Source organism: Agelaius tricolor, unplaced genomic scaffold, assembly GCF_023055355.1.
Source record: "Agelaius tricolor isolate 1412-34295 unplaced genomic scaffold, bAgeTri1.0.p SCAF_20, whole genome shotgun sequence".
Taxonomy (NCBI): domain Eukaryota; kingdom Metazoa; phylum Chordata; class Aves; order Passeriformes; family Icteridae; genus Agelaius; species Agelaius tricolor.
Window position 1 is genome coordinate 13276260 of NW_027269280.1, and position 20585 is coordinate 13296844.

The window sequence follows — 20585 nt, forward strand, 5'->3', positions numbered from 1 at the left end:
CCCAGCCCTGGGGCCCAGCACAGCAGGGACCTGGAGCTGCTGGAGAGAGTCCAGAGGAGGCACCAGAGATGGTCCAAGGGCTGGAGCCAGGCTGGGAGAGCTGGGGGTGCTCACCTGGAGAGGAGAAGGCTCCAGGGACACCTCAGAGCCCTTGCAGGGCCTAAAGGGGCTCCAGGAGAGCTGCAGAGGGACTGGGGACAAGGGATGGAGGGACAGGACACAGGGAATGGCTCCCACTGCCAGAGGGCAGGGATGGATGGGATCTTGGGAATGAGGAATTGTTCCCTGGCAGGGTGGGCAGGCCCTGGCACAGGTGCCCAGAGCAGCTGGGGCTGCCCCTGGATCCCTGGCAGTGCCCAAGACCAGGCTGGACATTGGGGCTGGGAGCACCTGGGACAGTGGGAGGTGTCCCTGCCATGGCAGGGGTGGCACTGGGTGGGATTTAGGGTCCCTTGCCACCCAAAGTACCCTGGGAAGTCCGTGAATTCTGCTGTCAGTGGAAGCTCTGACTGACTCCTCCCAGTTATGATCCAAGCACTCCCAGGCATTTCAGCACAAGGAGAAGGATGGGATTTACAAGAAGGAGCAGAGGAGATCCATCAGCACCTGGATCCAGGCACCTGTAGCTCCACACCTGCCAGGGCTGAGCTGGGCTCTGAGCTGAACACAATTATCCACAGGCTGGAATTTCAGGGACTGAAACTTTGCTACATTGCTGCCGCCTGAATTTGCCAAATGCTTTCAGCAGAGAAGGCAGTAAAAGAGAATTTTTTGAACATGTCAAAATACCTCATTTTCACATTTTCTAGAAGGAAATATTTTGCTTTGGAAATGAGAAAATGCTCTGTGTCAATATTCCCCATGTGACAGCACTCAGACTCCTTTTTCTCTAAATGACAGGGTTTTGTTGTTTCAAATTGACAGAGATTTTCCCTGTTAGTGAACCTTTTATTTTAAAGAACCTGAATAAAAACGGCAAAATATTCTCTCATCATTTGAATGAAAGAACTTGAATGAGCTCAGAAAATTCCAGTACTTTTCCTTCACTGAGTTCTCTTGGTTGGCATTATCAAAAGCAGATTCCTTGCTCTGCCACTGCTCCCATTAGCATTTCCCAACGTCACATCAGCATCAGGAGGAAGGGCAATAATCTGGGAAGGTGAGTCCTTAGGACCATTTGTAATGTGGTTTTTTGGGAGAGAGACACGGGGACATGGGGCCCCATGGCTCTGTGCAGGAGCCAAATAGCAGCTGCTTTGCTGTGTGTGTGGTGAGGAGTAGCTGCAGGCAGTGGGAAAGGCTGTTAATCACCGGGGAAATAGAGCTGTAAACCCCTGTACCAGCCTTTCAGCTGTAACCCCCTCTGACAGCCTTTCAGCCCTTCTCTCCTCTCAGGTGAGTCCTTTCCCGAGCAGCTCCATCTCCCCAGGCTCTGTCCTGACCTTGCAGATGTCACTGTCTCTGCTCTGGCCTTGTTTATCTCTGGGTTTCTTGGTTTTACACAGGTAATTGTCCAAACTGTCACTTCTCAGGGTGAGTGCTTGGGCACACTGTTCTGCTCCAAGATCCAGCATTTTCCCTTTGGCTCCTCAGCTGTCTCAGCCCCTCTGCTGCTCAATCCCAGCAGGAGCAGAGCTGGGGCTGGAGCCAGCAAGGACTAAAACCCTCCCTGACAACCTGTGGCAAGAATCACCTGACTGCAGGTGGGCAGAGCTTTGGCTTCAGCTCCACACGCCCTCCCCAACACTTCCCTCCGAATGTTCTCAGCTGAGATCACAGCTCTGTGATGCCTCCACAGAGCAGAGAAACACCTCAAAAAAGGGGTCAAATCTCAGAAGGTTTGGGGCACAATGCATCAAACCCAGAACTGGGAGCTTCACAGAGATGTCAAAGCCAAAAGTGAAGCATCCCACGGGGCTGATTCTGACTTGTGCCGAGAGCTCCCAGCTCGGCCCCTTGGAGCTGCCTCCTCACCCAGGGCTGGCTCGAGCATCTCCATCTGACCCAGCTTCTGGTGCTGCTCTCCTGCATTGTTTGGGAATGTGTCAGCACCAAATGCCAGAGCTGAAGGCTGAGTTCCAGCGTGTCAGCACCTCCTGACTCCTGAGGTTTGAGGTGTGAGCCAGGGGCGGATCGCGTGGCCCCGGCTCCTGGGGCTGCCACTCCAAGGAGAAGAAAGGGAGGTGAGTGCTAAAAGTGATGCTTTCTCACCCAAACGGAGCAGTTGGCAGGAGGGCTCCAACTGCTGCATCCTGCCCACCTACACCAGCCCAGCCTGACAAAGATGGGATGATTCCATTGAAGGAGCATCACGTTATCCCTGGGTTCCTGCAGGGGCTGAAGCCGCAGTGCTGGCAAAGCTTTGTGAGCTCAGAACCTTCCTCACCTGAGCTAAAGTGCCCTTGTCCCCAACATCACAGATTTACCAGGTTTTATCTCCTGGGTCTGGATCTTTTCTCCTAGGTTTGGATCTTTCCTCCTGGGTTTGGATCTTTTCCAGCTGATCTGCACAGCAACTTTTGTCAGGATTTGAATGGCAGTCAAGTCCTGGTCTGTCCCCCTGCTCATGCATGAATTCAGCTCAGCTCTGAATTCCTTTTCTTCTTTATGCAGGGTACCTGCTCTCCCATTCTTCCTGGCATTCCAGAGCTGCTTCTTCCTGGCCCTGACAGGACTGAGTGAGAGGAGAAGTTTTTAATGTGCTTTCCAGTCAATTGCTTTTATGAGCTGCATGTGGTGGAAGTGCTGCCTGTGAAGTTGTGAACTCGGTGGCTGTGCCCAGCACATCCCGGCTTTCCTGTGCCCTGGGAATTGGGGAACACTCTCCTCATTCATCAGAAAGCACTGAGAAGTTCATGGGCCAATGATTAAGTGCATTCCAGTGCTCAGAATTTAATTTCTTCTTGGCTTTCTCCTTGAATGAGACAGCGCCTTGTTGCTGCACAGAGCCCAGCTCAGCCTGAGCAGCTCTCAGTGCACAATCCTGTGGCTGTCATCCAGGGAAAAGCTCTCTCTGTCTTCAGCCTAGGCTCTGATACCAGCCACGCTGGATACTGGGCAGGAATTGTTCCCTGGCAGGGTGGGCAGGCCCTGGCACAGGTGCCCAGAGCAGCTGGGGCTGCCCCTGGATCCCTGGCAGTGCCCAAGGCCAGGCTGGACACTGGGGCTGGGAGCAGCCTGGGACAGTGGGAGGTGTCCCTGCCATGGCAGGGGTGGACTGGATGGGCTTTAGGGTCCCTTCCCACCCAAACCATTCCATCATCCTGTGATCCTGTGACCCTCATAATCTCCTATTTCAGACCCATAAATGTGAGGTCACTTGGTTTTTTCAGGCTGAAGAAGAGGAAACAGGGGAGACCCATTGGGGTGTTCAACGTCCTCTCAAGGGCAGCTCCAATCTCTGCCCTGGGCCAGGGACAGCACCCAGGGCATGGCTGGGGCTGGGCCAGGGCAGCTCAGGCTGAGATCAGGGCAAGGTTCTTCCCCCAGAGGGTGCTGGCACTGCCCAGGCTGCCCAGGGAATGGGCACAGCCCCAAGGCTGCCAGAGCTCCAGGAGCCTTTGGGCAGCACTGCCAGGGATGGACAGGGTGGGATTGTTGGGGGTCTGGGCAGGGACAGGGGCTGGATCAATGATCCCTGGGGGTCCCTTCCAGCTCAGGACATTCCATGATTCTCTGAAATGTAGCACTGCACACCTTTTTCCAGGTTACTGATTGGAATTGGCCAGTGATTTGTCAGAAAACCCTGCTGGCTTCGTTCAGCCCTTGCCTGTTGGTAACTCCCCAGCAGCCAGCAGGGAGTTCTTGCCCAGCCACCATCCTGAGCTGAGGACTCAGGCCTGGACTTGTCTGAGGATGCAATTGGAAGGCACTGAAGGCTGTCAGGAATGGGAGGGCTCACATTTCCCCTTGGCTCTGCTGTGCTTGGAGTGGTGAAAAGCACAGGGACAGTGAGCCAGTGCCTCAGAGGTGAAAAGGGAGAAAAGCAGCGATGGGGAAAAGCAGCTTCCATGGGGGTTGTGCTCCCTGTTTGCTTTCTGTTTCCAATGGATTCCCAGAGCCCTTGGCACCATCCTTGCTCTGGGGGACTTTCACCCAGCAGTAATTTCTGCCCAGCCTGACAGTGGTTTACCAGAAGAGGTTTCCTTTCATTCTCAGTGATTGTTCAGCCTTAAAGGGTTTCTCCTCACTCAGGTCTTGCTCCCCAAAGGGCTCCCCCTGCCCACCCTGTCCTGCTCATTCCCCTTCAATCCCAGAGATGTCCGTGTTGGAATTGATCCCGCTGCCATTTTCCCAGCAGGGCACTGCTCCTCACTCTCCCCAGGGCTGTTAGGATGTTATTTCTCTCTGATGCTCCCTCATTTGTCTGTTAGACCCTTCTGCCCAAACCCATTCTTATGGAAAATTCCATCTCTCATTGCAATGCTGAGAATCAAATCCAGCCAGGGCTGTGCTGGGCAATCTGAAAATTGCCCAGGAAATGCCTCTGAGCTCTGCAGAACCTGTGATTTCAGTGCTGTACATTAAATAACCTTTTCAATGCCAGTGGCTTCACCACTTGTGATTTTTATAGAACAGCCAGCTTGGTGTTTTCCCTGGAATTTGGGCAAATAACTCAGTGCTGGATTTGACTGCAGCTGTTTTTTCTGCAGTTTTATGCTAAGGGGAGGCAGTCAAGGAGCTGGAGAAGCTCCCTGGAAGCTGCTTCACCTTCCCCAAGCCTTGTGATTGGTGTTGTCCTAGTGATGCTTTGTCACTGTCCCCACACAGGCCCCCATGTCCCTCCCACAGGAGTGTGAGCGCCTGGGCAGGGTCACACCTGCCTTTCTCATACAATTCCTGGGAATTCTGGCCCCACTTGGGAAGTTCAGCAGTGACATCTGGACATGACAATGGCTCTGCTCCCAACCCACACAGAGCTCCACATCCAAGCCCAGCTGTCTCAGGAAGTCTCAGAGAAACAGGACTTTTCCAAGAATGTTTCAACTCACTCATTTTTGACTAAGCTGGACTTGGATCTGGAAGGTCTTTTCCAGCCTTGGTGATTCCACGGTTCTACAAAAGCCACATTTCATACCTGATCCTGCTCCATTTACAAAATTAAGAGATCAAAATGCATTTTGTGAACCCAGAGTTATCCAGGTTTGTGCTTTTAGCAGGTGAGGGGTGCAAAATGATAAAGCTTAGGCAAAGCTCCTAAAGCCAGGACTGAGTTCAGAGGAGTTTTTGTGGGCTCGAAGTGCTTGTGCCAATGGCTGATCTGGTTCAGCTGATGTGGGATAAATTCCTTGAGGCTGTGCAGCCAATTAGGAGACTTTTTTTGAATATTTTGGCTCTAAAGATCTGATTAGAGCATGGGAAGATTTCCCTGGAAGTGTCTCATGCTGAGCTGCAGGCAGGACAGGCTGAGCTGCATCCCCAGTGTGATCCATGGTGGGATCATGTAGCCATGATATTTTCTGAAAAATCCTTTCCTTAGGATTTTTCCTCCTGAGAAGCTGAGAGGCCTCAGGAACAAAATGTAACCAATGGTTATCTGCTGCTGTGGAATGCAACAGGTGCATCTGGGATTGGTTTTATGTGGTTATTTCTAATTAATGGCCAATCACAACCCAGCTGGTTCAGACTCTCTGTCTGAGATACAAACCTTTGTTATCATTCTTCCTTTTTCTATTCTTAGCCAGCCTTCTGATGAAATCCTTTCTTCTATTCTTTTAGTATATAAGTTTTAATGTAATATATATCATAAAATAATAAATCAGCCTTGTGAAACATGGAGTCAGATCCTTGTCTCTTCCCTCACCCTCAGAGCCCTGTGAACACGGTCACAGGATCAGATCCCATTCCAGATTGCTTGAGGTGGGAACTCATCCCTGTGCCAGGGACTGCACAAATCCCAGGGGCCACACTGGGGGAACTGAAGCCTCTGCCTTGATGCTGGCCCTGGGCTGAGAGTCAGCTCTGCTCTTTCAGGACAGTTTGGAGGATTCCACCCCCTGGGACTGAGGCAGCAGCTCTGGGAGCAGCCCTTCAGCAGGTGCCTTTCCTGGGGGAAGGAATCCATCCCTGTGCTCTCATGGCTCAGTTTGCATTGGGGATCCCAGCCTGAGGCAGAATGTTGTGTCTGGCTTTAGCAGCTCCTCTCCTGGGGATCAGCACGAAGCACTTTGTGTCACACCTGAGGAGACCATTCCCTGCTGCATCTCCACATGATGGAATCCCAGGGTGGCTGAGGCTGGAGGGAGCCCAGAGGGTCCCTGGTGTCCCCTGGTGCCCCAGCAGGGCCATGGCAGAGCTCAGGGCACAGCAGGGTGTGCTCACAGCTCTGCCATGGCCCCAGGGAGGAGCCCCCAGAGCCTCTCTGGGCTCTGCTCAGGGCTGGGCACTGCCCAGGGCAGCAGCTCTGCCTCCTGGCCAGGGGCAGCTCCTGGGCTCAGGCCCTGCCCGTGGCTCTGGGGCCATTGCTGGGCCTGGGGCAGAGCCTGGGGCTGCTCTGAGCCCTGCACACAGGGACAGACTGGGGGACACAGGGACAGACAGGGACAGACTGGGGGACACAGGGACAGACAGGGACAGACTGGGGGACACACGGACACACAGGGACAGACTGGGGGACACAGGGACACACAGACAGGGACAGACTGGGACAGACTGGGGGACACAGGGACACACAGACAGGGACAGACTGGGGGACACAGGGACAGACAGGGACAGACTGGGGGATACAGGGACACACAGACAGGGACAGACTGGGGGACACACGGACACACAGGGACAGACTGGGGGACACAGGGACACACACACAGGGACAGACTGGGGGACACACGGACACACAGGGACAGACTGGGGGACACAGGGACACACAGACAGGGACAGACTGGGGGACACAGGGACAGACAGGGACAGACTGGGGGACACAGGGACACACAAACAGGGACAGACAGGGGGACACAGGGACAGACTGGGGGACACAGGGACACACAGACAGGGACAGACTGGGGGACATACGGACAGACAGACAGGGACAGACAGGGGGACACAGGGACACACAGACAGGGACAGACAGGGACACAGAGGGACATACAGGGACAGACTGGGGGACACACGGACAGACAGACAGGGACAGACTGGGGGACACAGGGACAGACAGGGACAGACTGGGGGACACAGGGACAGACTGGGGGACACAGGGACACACAGACAGGGACAGACAGGGACAGCCAGCCAGGCACACCCAGGCACCCCCAGGGCTCAGGCCCCTCTCTCTCCCTGGGCTCCTCTCCAGGCTGAGCAGCCCCAGCTCCCTCAGCCTTTCCTGCCCCGAGCTGCTCCAGGCCCTGCTCAGCTCCAGGGGCTCCTGGCCCTGCTGTGCTGAGGATCCAGAGCTGGACACAGCAGCCAGAGGTGCCCCCAGGGCTGGGCACAGGGGCAGCATCAGCCCTGACCTGCTGGCAATGCTCTTCCTCACCCTCTCTGGGATACCCCAGGATCTCCCAGCCCTGCTGCCCTGCCTATCCCCACGGGCTGCTCCTCTTGTGCCCATCCCTCTGTCCCTGGGGCATCCCCTGCTGGGATTCCATGTCACACTGATCCTGGCAGCCAGCACTCACACCTTGCCAGGAGTGTCAGAGCATCGGGGGTAGGAGGGTCAGGATGGATGGAGAGCAGAGATCTCTGGGGCCAGGTCAGGAACTTGGGGTTCATTGCAAAGGGCCAAGGGCAGGGCCCTGCTGGGAGCTGCCAGGCACAGCTGGAGCAGGACTGAGAGAAGAGAGGGGCAGAGAGGATGAGAGGGTGAGAGAGTAAAAGGGTAAGAGAGTAAAAGGGTAAGAGAGCGAGGTTCCCATTACAATACAATGAATCTTCTTCTGTGCTGAATATTCTAATTCTCACTCACCAATCCAGTACAAGATACAAATCCTACAGCATTTACATACAGCCTATAATCAGTACATTTCCATACTGTGTTACATTTTAAACCCTAAAATCTCCTCTTTGGGCCCCTTCTGCCAAGCTGTAGGGTCTGCTCTGCCCCTTGGGCCTGTCTGCAAGCAGAGGGTGTTGTTCCATCAAAAGGGGATCACCTTCAGCAGCCACACCATTGTTTTCCAGTTGTTCAGTAACTGAGGTATCTCAAAGCTTGCTTTCATTTCAATCTCACTTATAGTTTCCATATTCTCAAAATCTTTTGCCAGGCAATCATATTTATAAGGCTTTCCTGTTCCATCTTCCCCAACACAGGAGGTTTTCCCCATTCCTGATCCCCTCCTGGAACCATCTCCAGGTGGCAATAGCAGGGGGCTGGGAAGGTGCAATGGTCCCAGTGGAGCTCTCCCCATCCCAGCTTTTTGGTGTCTTGGCTGTTTCTTCAGCACTGAAAGCTCTGTGACAGGGAATGTGCCCTGGATAAACTTCTGGGAAATCAAGCTCAGAAATATATGCAGGAAAATGGACACATTATTACATTTTATTTGAGCTTTCAATTTCCTGAGCAGGAAAGGGATGATTTGGATCATGAATATTAATAACGTGAGGGCAGCAGATGAAGAGAAAGTCTGAGGCTGCCCATGGGAAGCCAAAGGCTGTGTCCTGGCCTGGGCAGGGAGGAGGCCAGCGCTGCCATCCTGGATTTCCCATCACCTACCCCATCCTGGAGGGACAGCAATTTGATCCTGATTTCCTGCCCAGCTCCTGCAGGCTGTGGAATCCTTCCCAGCATGATCTGCCATTGCTGGAAGCCATCCAGGGGTTGTTATTTTATTCCTGTGCTGTTGGTGGTTTGTACCAACATTCCTGTTATTTTCCTTGCAGCCAGGGCCAGGCCATGCCCATCTCCCCATCCCACCCATCCCACCCCATCCCATCCCATCCCATCCCATCCCATCCCATCCCACCCCATCCCATCCCACCCCATCCCACCCCATCCCACCCCATCCCATCCCATCCCACCCCATCCCACCCCATCCCACCCCATCCCACCCCATCCCATCCCACCCCATCCCACCCATCCCATCCCATCCCATCCCATCCCATCCCATCCCATCCCATCCCATCCCATCCCATCCCACCCTATCCCATCCAATCCCACCCCATCCCACCCCATCCCACCCCATCCCACCCCATCCCATCCCATCCCACCCCATCCCACCCCATCCCACCCCATCCCATCCCATCCCATCCCATCCCACCCCATCCCACCCCATCCCACCCCACCCCATCCCATCCCATCCCACCCCATCCCATCCCATCCCATCCCATCCCATCCCATCCCATCCCACCCCATCCCATCCCATCCCATCCCATCCCATCCCATCCCATCCCATCCCAATCTTCCACCAGTGCTGCTGGAAAAGTTCCATCTCCTGGAGCTTCCCATTGACATTAAAATCTCATTAAAATGACGATGGAAGTGAACATCAGCAGCCTCAGTGAGCCCTCAGCAGCTCCTGCTGCAGCTGGCCTGGGCCTCCAGGGGAAGTTCCCCCTTTCCTGCTGCTGTGGGGCAGCACCTGGGAGCTGTGGGACAGGAAAGGGATGATTCCATCACCTTCCAGCCACCCCTCACTCCAGTTTGCACCTTCTGCTCCATCTCTGCTGGTTCCATCCCCACTGCTGCAGGAGCTGGTTCATTGCCAGACCTACTTTGGTCCTGAGACATTTTTTAATCTTCCTTGGGTTATTTGTCAGCCTGGGAGCTCCTGCTACCTGACAACCATCCTTAGAGCCAGATCCTGCATCTTTATTGCTCACACTTTGCCCACCTCCCTTCTTTGTGTTTGATAGTGGGGTATTAACAATGACAGAATATCATTGATGATTAGTAGGGTTAAATATTACTTTTTATCCCCCAGCTTTATGGCAAGCATTTGCACAGTTCAGGTTCCTAGGAGGGGCTCATCCTGTGACTCACATTTAAATAAAATGTAGTGGCTGAATTGATCCAATTTTCTCACTTTCAAACGTCAAAAAATATTTCAAAATAATGTCAAACCTTTCTTTTGCTCCTCAGAGTGACCAAGGGCTCCCTGAAGATTTAATTCTGATGTTTTAGTTGGGAACATCATTTCTGTGTTGTTCTTTTGTTGTCTTTTTCCCCTAAGAACCCACACATTTACAAAATTATTCTTTTTCTTTGCTCCTGGTAGCATTTTATGTTACATTTCCTGGAGAAGTGCAAATAAACAAACAAAACCTTGTGTAAATAATGAAGGCAAACCTTATTAACCTACATAGAGAGCAGCAGCCAGTTCAGGGATAAAACAACTGCCCTACTTTAGGTGGGAAATCAGGAAAAAACATTAAACCTGCTAAAAACCAAGTGGGTTTTTACATATGCAAAGGAGGTGGTGAAAGGCAGAGCTGGGGAATAAAACAAGGAGCAGTTTATGGATGGATAAAGGGGTTCAAGAGGGATTCAGCCACTGGGATTTGGAGCTGAGGTGTTTGGGGAGAGTTGTTGTCCCCAACTCCAAGGGACCCCTTGAACCCCTGCAGGGCCAGGGGCTGCAGGAGCCTGGGACACCCATTTGGGAAGAAAAGGGATTTTCTTGGGGATGGATCAGCCTTACCAAGCTCCTGAGTGCTGTCTCCACAAGGTGCTGTTCCCAGCAGGATGCTCAGGATCCTCAGGGCACACAAACCTTCCCCAGCTCCCCGGCCATGCAGGGATTGGGATGGTCCTGGAAACTGCAGCAAGTGCTGAGATATCATGGGATCATGGGATCATGGGATCATGGGATGGGTTGGGTGGGAGGACACCTTAAAGCCCACCCAGTGCCACCCCTGCCATGGCCCGGACACCTCCCACTGTCCCAGGTGCTCCCAGCCCCAATGTCCAGCCTGGCCTTGGGCACTGCCAGGGATCCAGGGGCAGCCCCAGCTGCTCTGGGCACCTGTGCCAGGGCCTGCCCACCCTGCCAGGGAACAATTCCTGATTCCCAATATCCCATCCATCCCTGCCCTCTGGCAGTGGGAGCCATTCCCTGTGTCCTGTCCCTCCATCCCTTGTCCCCAGTCCCTCTCCAGCTCTCCTGGAGCCCCTTTAGGCCCTGCAAGGGGCTCTGAGGTGTCCCTGGAGCCTTCTCCTCTCCAGGTGAGCACCCCCAGCTCTCCCAGGCTGTCCATTACCACCCCATTCTCTGGAAACCTTTCAGAGAGCCCAGAACCCCATGAAATGCCCTTAGCCAGGAATTCCCAGCCCCATTCCCCATTTGCAGACACTCCACAGGGGCTGGCCCAGAGCTTGTTCTTTCCAGAGCAAGGCATTCCAAATCCCAGCATTCCAAATCCCAGCATTCCTGAGGGAAGCAGACATTGGTAGGAACAGCAACATCTGCCTCAATCTCCAAGGCCCCAAAGTCCCTCCTACAGTGGGTATTTCCCATTGAACTGCCCAGAGAGTGCCCTTCTCCCAGATGGAGAGCACCCCAACCCTCTCCAATGGAGATCCTCAGCTGAGGAAGCAGAGTGAATTCTCATTCTTTCCCTTGCCTTTTTTTTTCTTTTTTTTTCCTTTTTTATTTTTTTTCCCCTTCCATGGATATTTTGTCACCTCCCCTCCCAAACAGAATTTTAGGCTAGAGCTCTTCCATGAAGGCTCTTTGATCCATATTCATGGCAGATTCCTGGCTTATCTCTGAGCACCACTCACACACGCAGCTCACCCGAGCTGTTGGTATTTTTAATGTTTAACGTATAAAAGTTTCATCACAAAGCTGCCCAATGTTTGTTTCTCATGAAAAGCATTCTTGCTGCTCAAGCCACTCCTGGAGAGCTTTTCCATGGCTGTGTTGTGCTGGACCTGGGCTGAATTGAGATGGAGTGTTCCTGGGTGTGCCTGAGTGTCCCTGTCTGTCCCTGTGTCCCCCTGTCTGTCTGTCCCAGGCTGTCCTTGTCTGTCCCTGTCTGTGTATCCCTGTTTCCCCCAGTCTGTCCGTCTGTCCCTGTGTCCCCCAGTCTGTCCCTGTCTGTGTGTCCCTGTGTCCCCCAGTCTGTCCCTGTGTCCCCCAGTCTGTCCCTGTCTGTCCCTGTCTGTCCCTGTGTCCCCCAGTCTGTCCCTGTCTGTGTGTCCCTGTGTCCCTCAGTCTGTCCCTGTCTGTGTGTCTGTCTGTCCCAGTCTGTCCCTGTCTGTGTGTCCCTGTGTCCCCCAGTCTGTCCCTGTTTGTGTGTCCCTGTGTCCCCCAGTCTGTCCCTGTCTGTCCCTGTGTCCCCCAGTCTGTCCCTGTGTGCAGGGCTCAGAGCAGCCCCAGGCTCTGCCCCAGGCCCAGCAATGGCCCCAGAGGCACGGGCAGGGCCTGAGCCCAGGAGCTGCCCCTGGCCAGGAGGCAGAGCTGCTGCCCTGGGCAGTGCCCAGCCCTGAGCAGAGCCCAGAGAGGCTCTGGGGGCTCCTCCCTGGGGCCATGGCAGAGCTGTGAGCACACCCTGCTGTGCCCTGAGCTCTGCCATGGCCCTGCTGGGGCACCAGGGGACACCAGGGACCCTCTGGGGGTCCAACCTGAATCACTCTGGGATTCTGGGACATTTCCTTCATGATAATTCTGACTGGGACGTGGGACTACCAAACCCTTCTGAGGGCAGGCAGGGCGCTGATTCCCCTCCTGGAGCCTGAAGAAGTGAATCCTGCAGGAAAGCAGCCCTTGGAGCGGCTGGGGAGGAGGAGATAAGAACAGGAGGAGCTGCTGGGAGGCTCCTTGAGATGAGGCTGTGCCTGGAGCCGCTGCCGGCTCAGGAATATTCATTCCCTTCCCAGAGAGTCACCGTTCGCAGGCTTTTACATATGCAGAACCTGTTGTGGTATTTCCAGGGAAATACAGCAGCCTGGTGGCTGCTGCCTGAACTGCTGCGGTGGCCCCAGGGCAGGTGAGGCAGCAGCAGGAGCAGGAGGATGCACGGAGAGCCAGGGGAGTCCCAGCGAGCCAGGCAGGAGCGCTGGGATCAGAGAAACGCAGCACAGGGAATGTCCTGGGCGTGCCTAATGTGGAAATGGGAATGAAACGAATGGGCAAGGAGAACTGCTCCTTTTTAACGCCTTTATTGTGAAATCAGCTCTGGGAGGGGGCCTAAGGGATCACACACACTGCCCCTGCTCCCTTCGGCGGTGTGCAGGAGGAGGAGGTGGGTGGGCAGCTTTGCTGTGTAACAGAGCTGGGGCTTCCATCCTCAGCACCGTGCTGAGGAACACACCTCTAAATTCATGTCCTAAGTCCGAGGAACACACCTCTAAATTCATGTCCTTAGTGCCAAGGAACACACCTCTAAATTCATGTCCTAAGTCCGAGGAACACACCTCTAAATTCATGTCCTTAGTGCCAAGGAACACACCTCTAAATTCATGTCCTAAGTCCGAGGAACACACCTCTAAATTCATGTCCTAAGTCCGAGGAACACACCTCTAAATTCATGTCCTTAGTGCCGAGGAACACACCTCTAAATTCATGTCCTTAGTGCCAAGGAACACACCTCTAAACTCATGTCCTTAGTGCTGAGGAACGCACCTCTAAATTCATGTCCTTAGTGCTGAGGAACACACCTCTAAATTCATGTCCTAAGTGCCAAGGAACACACCTCTAAATTCATGTCCTAAGTGCCAAGGAACACACCTCTAAATTCATGTCCTAAGTGCCAAGGAACACACCTCTAAATTCATGTCCTTAGTGCCAAGGAACACACCTCTAAATTCACGGTCCAAAGTCCTTGCCCTGGTCCCGTTCTCGTCGGGTTACAGTGACTGCCTGGAATCACGCTGATGGAACAAGAAAGCTGCTCCTGAGTAAGACACATCACTCAGTCTCTTACACTGCAGCTTGGCTCGTCTCTTTAGGGTGTTATTCTTTGGAATGGTGTTGGATGTCTCTCAATTCACATCTACACCGGTGACATCGCTCTCTCCTTCATAGCTCAGGCCATCTTGGTGTGAAAAATGCGTATTTTATGATTGGCTTTTCGCAAATATTCAAATGAATATTATGTGTGTTGTGTTAGAAATAATGCTGTATTAATTCTCTTAAGTAGTGTGGTAAATATAGTTTTAGGTTATAACAAAATGTTAAAATAGAAATGATGCTATGTAAGATACTGTTTTAAAGAAATGACTCACAGTGAGATAGCAGCCACAGGACACCTAAATCTTTCAGTAAAAGAGAATTTATTGCTCTCCTATCAGAAGAAATGAACTTCTTCCCACCTCACTCAGGCTTGAAGGGGCCATTAGGATTAAGAAGAAGAAGTTGACACTGCCCAGACAGAATCCTGTGTTTGAATGGAATTTATGCATCATGTATGAGGTGTATGAATATGCAACAAGTTATTGTTTTTAAGGGTTAATCCTCTGTTAACATGGGTACTTTTTTGGGTTTATGCTGCCCAGAAAAGGTACCCAGGATGTCCATAACTCTTTGTTTCTATTGTCTCATATTGTCCTAATTCAAATTGTCCAAAATTTTTATTACTCTAATTATATTGCTATTTTTATAACCATTTTATTACTATTAAACTTTAAAAATTTCAAAAACAAGTGATTGGCATTTTTTACATTGGGAAGCAGCTGAGGCAATACTCGATGGGGAAAAAGGTAGAGGCAAGGGAAGGGACTGCTGGGTGATTAACAACATTGGTAATCAACTCAACCAACACCCTCAACTTGATGATCAACATCCAAAAACCAAAAACACGCTAACTTGTTCATAACAATGGCCACAGCAGAGAGACCAGATTACAGAGGGTGTCCAGAGCCCTCTGAAGGGCTCAGAGTGTGCCTGGCTCCGTGTGCCCACATCCTCCTCAGCTGCCTAAAAGCAGCTGCACTTCCAGTGGGGGGGTTCCCGAGGATTGCTGACAGCAGCAGAGAGCTTTCCCCTCCCTCCTCGTACCCAGCAGGATGTGAGGGACACAAAAGCCAGCCAGGCCTGGTCAGGACCCAGGACATTCCTCTGGCTGCCCTGGGTGACTCCAGACCCTGGCAAGGGGCTCAGAGACCTTGGCATGGAGTCACAAACACCTGTGCCTTTGATTTTAGCCCATGGAAACAATTGCCAACTTTGTGTGAGGAGTTACAAGCCACAAGAGCTTGAGTAGAATGATAGTGAATTTGTCACAGGGTGAAAATGTAGAATTTTGGGGATTTGGAATGGGGGTTCAAGAGGCAAGACGGAGGAATCTGGGCATGTCCTGTCCTTCTTCTCTTTTTCTTGTCCTCCATCTTCTGCTGTGATGGTGGCACTTCTGGATTGGTTTAGAGTAGAGACAGACTGTCTAACATAGGTGATAGGTATTGGAAAATTATTGCAAATAAAATACATGTAGTTCTTAGTACAAAAAGATAACACCGCCCTGAGGGAGGTCAGTGTGCCATGAACCGACCTGCTGGACAGACCTCAGCAGGTCAGACAAAAAATGTAATAGATAAGAAAAAATAAACAACCTTGAGAACCAGAGCTGAGGAATCCTGACTTCTACTTTGGTCTCAAGGCTGGGAAAAAAGAGACTTTCCAACACCTTGGGGTCATCTGGACACCAGAGCCCTCGTCAAGGCCTCTCCTGCTGCTCCCCAGGGGATCCAAAGGCAGAAGATCATTCACCTTCACTTTCTGGGATGCTCAGTGGTCCAGGATGAAAAGAACCAACTGAGGGTCAAAATAGAGCAAAGCAAGAGTAGGGGAGGCTCCTGCAGCAGCACTGAGCCTTTCCATGTCTGCCTGGAGCTGTGCTGGGCTGGAGACACCGAGGTGCTCTGGATCTGGCTGCAAGGAGCTCCAGCCATGCTCCAAGGGTGGTTACAGTGCCATGGAGGGTCTGGCCAAACCTTCCCGTTACCTGGAGAGGTGCTGGCCCCCTGGAGAGGGACATGGACACAGGGGGACAGACTGGGGGTGGCTGGGTCTGGCAAAAAGCAGGAGGGTAAGAGGGGTCAGAGAGCCACCTGTGCTTGGCACGGGGTTTAAAGGGTGATGCAGCCAATTTCTGTGGCAGCAGGGCAAGGGAGAATTGCCATAGCTTGAAGGAGAGGAGGCTCAGGTTGGGAATTGGGAAAATATTGTTCCCTGGGATGGTGGTGAAGCCCTGGGACAGGCCACCAGAGGGGTGGGGAAAGACTTGGGACAGCTGAATTGACCAAGCTGGACTTTGATGATCCTTGTGGGTCCCTTCCAGCTCAGAATCTTCTGGGATTATGGATCCAGAAGCAGAGACCTGGTCTAGTGTGGGAAGCAACCTTCAGGGGTCCCTTCCAGCACAGACCTTTGGGGCAAAGGGGTCCTGGAGTGGCTCCTAAGGATAAGAGATTTGTTGTGAGGAAAGGAGGTGTCAAGGATACAAAACGTCATTGGAGGGTGTGGACATCTCATTTCTCCTCCTGGCTCTGGAATTCTTTGTGACTTTGCCCCTCCACTGACCTGGGGAAGGAAGGTTGGTGAGGAATGTTCCCAGCAGCTCTGTCTGTGAGAACATCCTGGGACACGAGATGGATGAACAACCTGCAGAGAAATTCTCATTTTTGGTGCTGCTGCCAACCCAGTGCCTAAACACAGTCTGTAGAATGCTCTGCTGGGCCACAAACCCCTGGTCTGAGGGATGTTCATATCCTGGCTTTTCCTCCTTTCTTCCCATGGTGAACAAGCTGGAGTTCTCCCAGGAATTGGGCTGTGCCTTCTGTCCAAAGCCCTCATTTTATCCCTGCCTGCAGCAGCCAGTCCATGACCCCCAGCCCCTCCTTGCTGGTCTCCAAACGTGACCTGCAGACAATAAAACCTGCTGAGTTAAACTGCAGTGACAGACATGCTCTGAGATCTTAAACTGGCATTTACAAACATGCTCTGAGATCTTAAATTGCCAGTTACAAATATGCTCTGAGATCTTCAGAAAGTAGGTGGAGGACCCATTTTTAATAATGAGGCAAGGAATACAAATAATTAATTAGCTATTTCTTGTAGGGTGCTGCTCCCTTGCTGCCAAAGGCCAGAGTGGGACTTTGCAGAGTGCTCAGCCCCCTGATCCCAGCATTCCAAAGATCCCAGCCATGGAACAGCCTTCACACAAATGCCCTTTCAAAGGGAGTGTGCAAACTGTCCCAGGAGTTTGAGGGGAGAGGGGCCAGAGGCAGAGCAGGAGATGCACCATGGAATTCCTGCCCAGGGCCCTCCCCTGTCACTATAGGACACGAAACAACACAACATGGACTCGCTGCTCTTGCCAAGGTAAAAAAAGGCTTTTTATTTTCTGACTCCAGCATTTCTAGATTTCCAAAAGTGACAGTGGATTGGAGGGTGACGGTGCCACCTCTCCAGTGACACTGGACAAACCAACAGTGCATCAAATTTCTCCTCCTCCATAAAAGAATGCAAATGAATAAGTTATTTATATAAAGTGTGTGAGAAAGTTCGTTACAAGAATGTAAACATCAGAAGGCTTAGAAAATCTTAAAAAATCTTAAAAAACTCCCCCCCATCTGCTCCCTGTCCTTGTGCTGGCCCAGGAGCAGAGGCCCTGGCAGATCCCACCTCAGCCCAGGGACCATCTGTGCCAGGCTGGGTGTGAGCTCTGAGTCCCCATGCTGTCCCTGTGCTGGGCTCAAGGGCAGCCTCAGCAGGGCCTGTCTGCCAGGCACTCCTGACCTCTCCCCTGGCCTGAGCTCTCATGTTGGAGCATTGGGGGTTGGACAGTGGGGATGGATGGAGATGAGAGAACTCTGGGGCCAGGTCAGGAACTTGGGGTTCATTGCAAAGGGCCTGGGGGCAGGGCCCTGCTGGGAGCTGCCAGGCACAGCTGGAGCAGGGCTGAGAGAAGAGAGGGGCAGAGAGGATGAGAGGGTGAGAGAGTAAAAGGGTAAGAGAGTAAAAGGGTAAGAGAGCGAGGTTCCCATTACAATACCATAAATCTTCTTCTGTGTTGAATATTCTAATTCTCACTGACCAATCTAGTCCAAGATACAAATACTATAGCATTTACATACAGCCTATAAGAATCATTACATTACCACACTGTGTTACATTTTAAACCCTAAAATCTCCTCTTTGGGCCCTTCTGCCAAGCTGTAGGGTCTGCTCTGACCCTTGGGCCTGTCTGCAAGCAGAGGGTGTTGTTCCATCAAAAGGGGATCACCTTCAGCTGGCCACACCATTGTTTTCCAGTTGTTCAGTAACTGAGGGATCTCAAAGCTTGCTTTCATTTCAATCTCACTTATAGTTTCTATATTGTCAAAATCTTTTGCCAGGCAATCATATTTATAAGGCTTTCCTGTTCCATCTTCCCCAACACTCTCAGACATTAAAAACAAAGATCCTTTGCTAATGAGCTGGTCCTGGGCTGGAAGAACAACTCAGCCCTGCTCCTCCTGGCTTGGCTCCCTTCCCCAGCAGTGTCCGTCAGGAAGGTGCCAGGGGCAGGGGCTGCTGCAGGTCCCACCCCTGCAGAGATGGGATACAGGGTTGGCAAAGGGTTGGAAGCTTCAGCAGACCCCTTGGACCTCTTCTTTCTCGCTGTTCAATGGCAGCTCTTGGCCCTCCCACAGCAGAGAGGCTGAACTCTGGAGGCCCCTCCACATTCCCTGAGGCACAGCCAGCAATGGTCACCTTGAGGAAGGGCTCCAGTGCCTTCTTTGGGACTCTTGAGTGTGGGAACTCAGCACATCCCTTTGGATGTCCAGAGTTGCCAAGAACCCCACTGGGGGGCTCAGAGACCCTGGTGTGCTGCCCAGGACACCTGGTGCCTTGATTTTGATCCTTGCAATGAATTGCCAGCTTTGTGTGAGGACGTGAGAGTCACACAGCTTGGTTTGAATAGTGTAATAATAAAGTATTCACAGGGTGAAAATGTAGATTTTAGGATTTTGTCCTGCTGTAAACAACCTCAGCCCTTGCAGAAGTGAGAGGAACACGGGTGACCTTCGAGGAGGCTGCAAGTCCTTTCTGAGGGCAGATGAGTCACTCTGTGTTTTGTGCCTTCCAGACTCTTTGTGCCATGTGTCCCAGGCAGTCTCCCAGGCCAGCACATGTCCTGATGTCCTTCCAGGCCTGGATAAACAATGGCGATTGAGGCACTGAGTCCCCCCAGACTTCCCAAATTGAGAAATCAAGTAAGGACATCCCGGAGTGGAGCAGCTGTCAGACAAAGCCCTGCAGTGGCTGCACCATCATTCCAATGTCAAGGAGAGCACAGAATGGGATGGGGAGAGGGGCTGGAAGCACTGCACAGCCTGGGCCTTCACTGACACCCCCAGCTCTGCCACAGAGCCCTGGGTTTCAGACACTGCTTTGCAGAATCCTTTAAAATCTGTGGGTTTGAAAGTCCTTTAAATATATTTTTAAATCCTCTAAAAATCACCACAGGTGACAGCGTGGTGTGGTACCAAGAGGACAGTGAATCATGGAATATTCTGAGCTGGAAGGGGCCCAAAAGAACCATCTAGTCCAGCTTCCTGCCCTGCACAGACCCCCCAACAATCCCACCCTGTGCATCCCTGGCAGTGCTGCCCAAACGCTCCTGGAGCTCTGGAATTGGGGCTGTTCTTGTTTGCCCTCCCAGGCCAGGTGTGTGTGACCCACCCAGCCCGTCCCCAGGGCCTGGGGAGGAGCAGAGGAGCTGTGGTTGATGGGCAGGGCCATCCCATGCTGGTGACAGAGGCTTCAGGAGCAGAGAACCCATGGTTGATGTGCAGGGCCATCCCAAGCTGGTCACAGAGGTTTCAGGAGCAGAGTGGTGGATGGGCAGGGCCATCCCAAGCTGGTCACAGGTTTCAGGAGCAGAGTGGTGGATGTGCAGGGCCATCCCAAACTGGTCACACAGGTTTCAGGAGCAGAGTGGTGGATGGGCAGGGCCATCCCAAGCTGTGGCAGGTTTCAGGAGCAGATTGATGGATGTGCAGGGCCATCCCAAGCTGTGGAAGGTTTCAGGAGCAGAGTGGTGGATGTGCAGGGCCATCCCAAACTGGTCACACAGGTTTCAGGAGCAGAGTGGTGGATGGGCAGGGCCATCCCAAGCTGTGGCAGGTTTCAGGAGCAGATTGATGGATGTGCAGGGCCATCCCAAGCTGTGGAAGGTTTCAGGAGCAGAGTGGTGGATGTGCAGGGCCATCCCAAACTGTGGAAGGTTTCAGGAGCAGAGTGGTGGATGTGCAGGCCATCCCAAACTGGTCACACAGGTTTCAGGAGCAGAGTGATGGATGTGCAGGGCCATCCCAAGCTGTGACAGGTTTCAGGAGCAGAGTGGTGGATGTGCAGGGCCATCCCAAGCTGTGACAGGTTTCAGGAGCAGAGTGGTGGATGTGCAGGGCCATCCCAAGCTGTGACAGGTTTCAGGAGCAGAGTGGTGGATGTGCAGGGCCATCCCAAGCTGTGGCAGGTTTCAGGAGCAGAGTGGTTGATGTGCAGGCCATCCCAAGCTGGTCACAGGTTTCAGGAGCAGGGCACCCTCAGTCTCCAGGGAGGAATGAGCATGGGACTGCCCCAGCTCCCACCCTGAGGGTCAGTCCCTGTTCAGGGTGGGTCCCCTCCCTCTCCACAGGGCCCCCAAGTAAAGCTGTGACCAGAGAAGGGAACCTCCAGCCCTTCTCCTTGTGGGGGAGGAAAGAAACCACATTCTGCTCTCTTTTCCAG

At 52.8% G+C, this 20585-nt stretch overlaps 1 long non-coding RNA gene across 1 annotated transcript in view; it reads left to right on the forward strand.

Annotated features, from left to right (window-relative positions):
- Window positions 1-328: 328 nt before the first annotated feature.
- Window positions 329-20585, forward strand: part of LOC139598884 (uncharacterized) — a 176086-nt gene continuing 155829 nt past the window's right edge. Inside the window, exon 1 of the long non-coding RNA XR_011682053.1 lies at window positions 329-405. This is a non-coding gene — a long non-coding RNA (uncharacterized lncRNA). The remainder of the gene's footprint in view (window positions 406-20585) is intronic.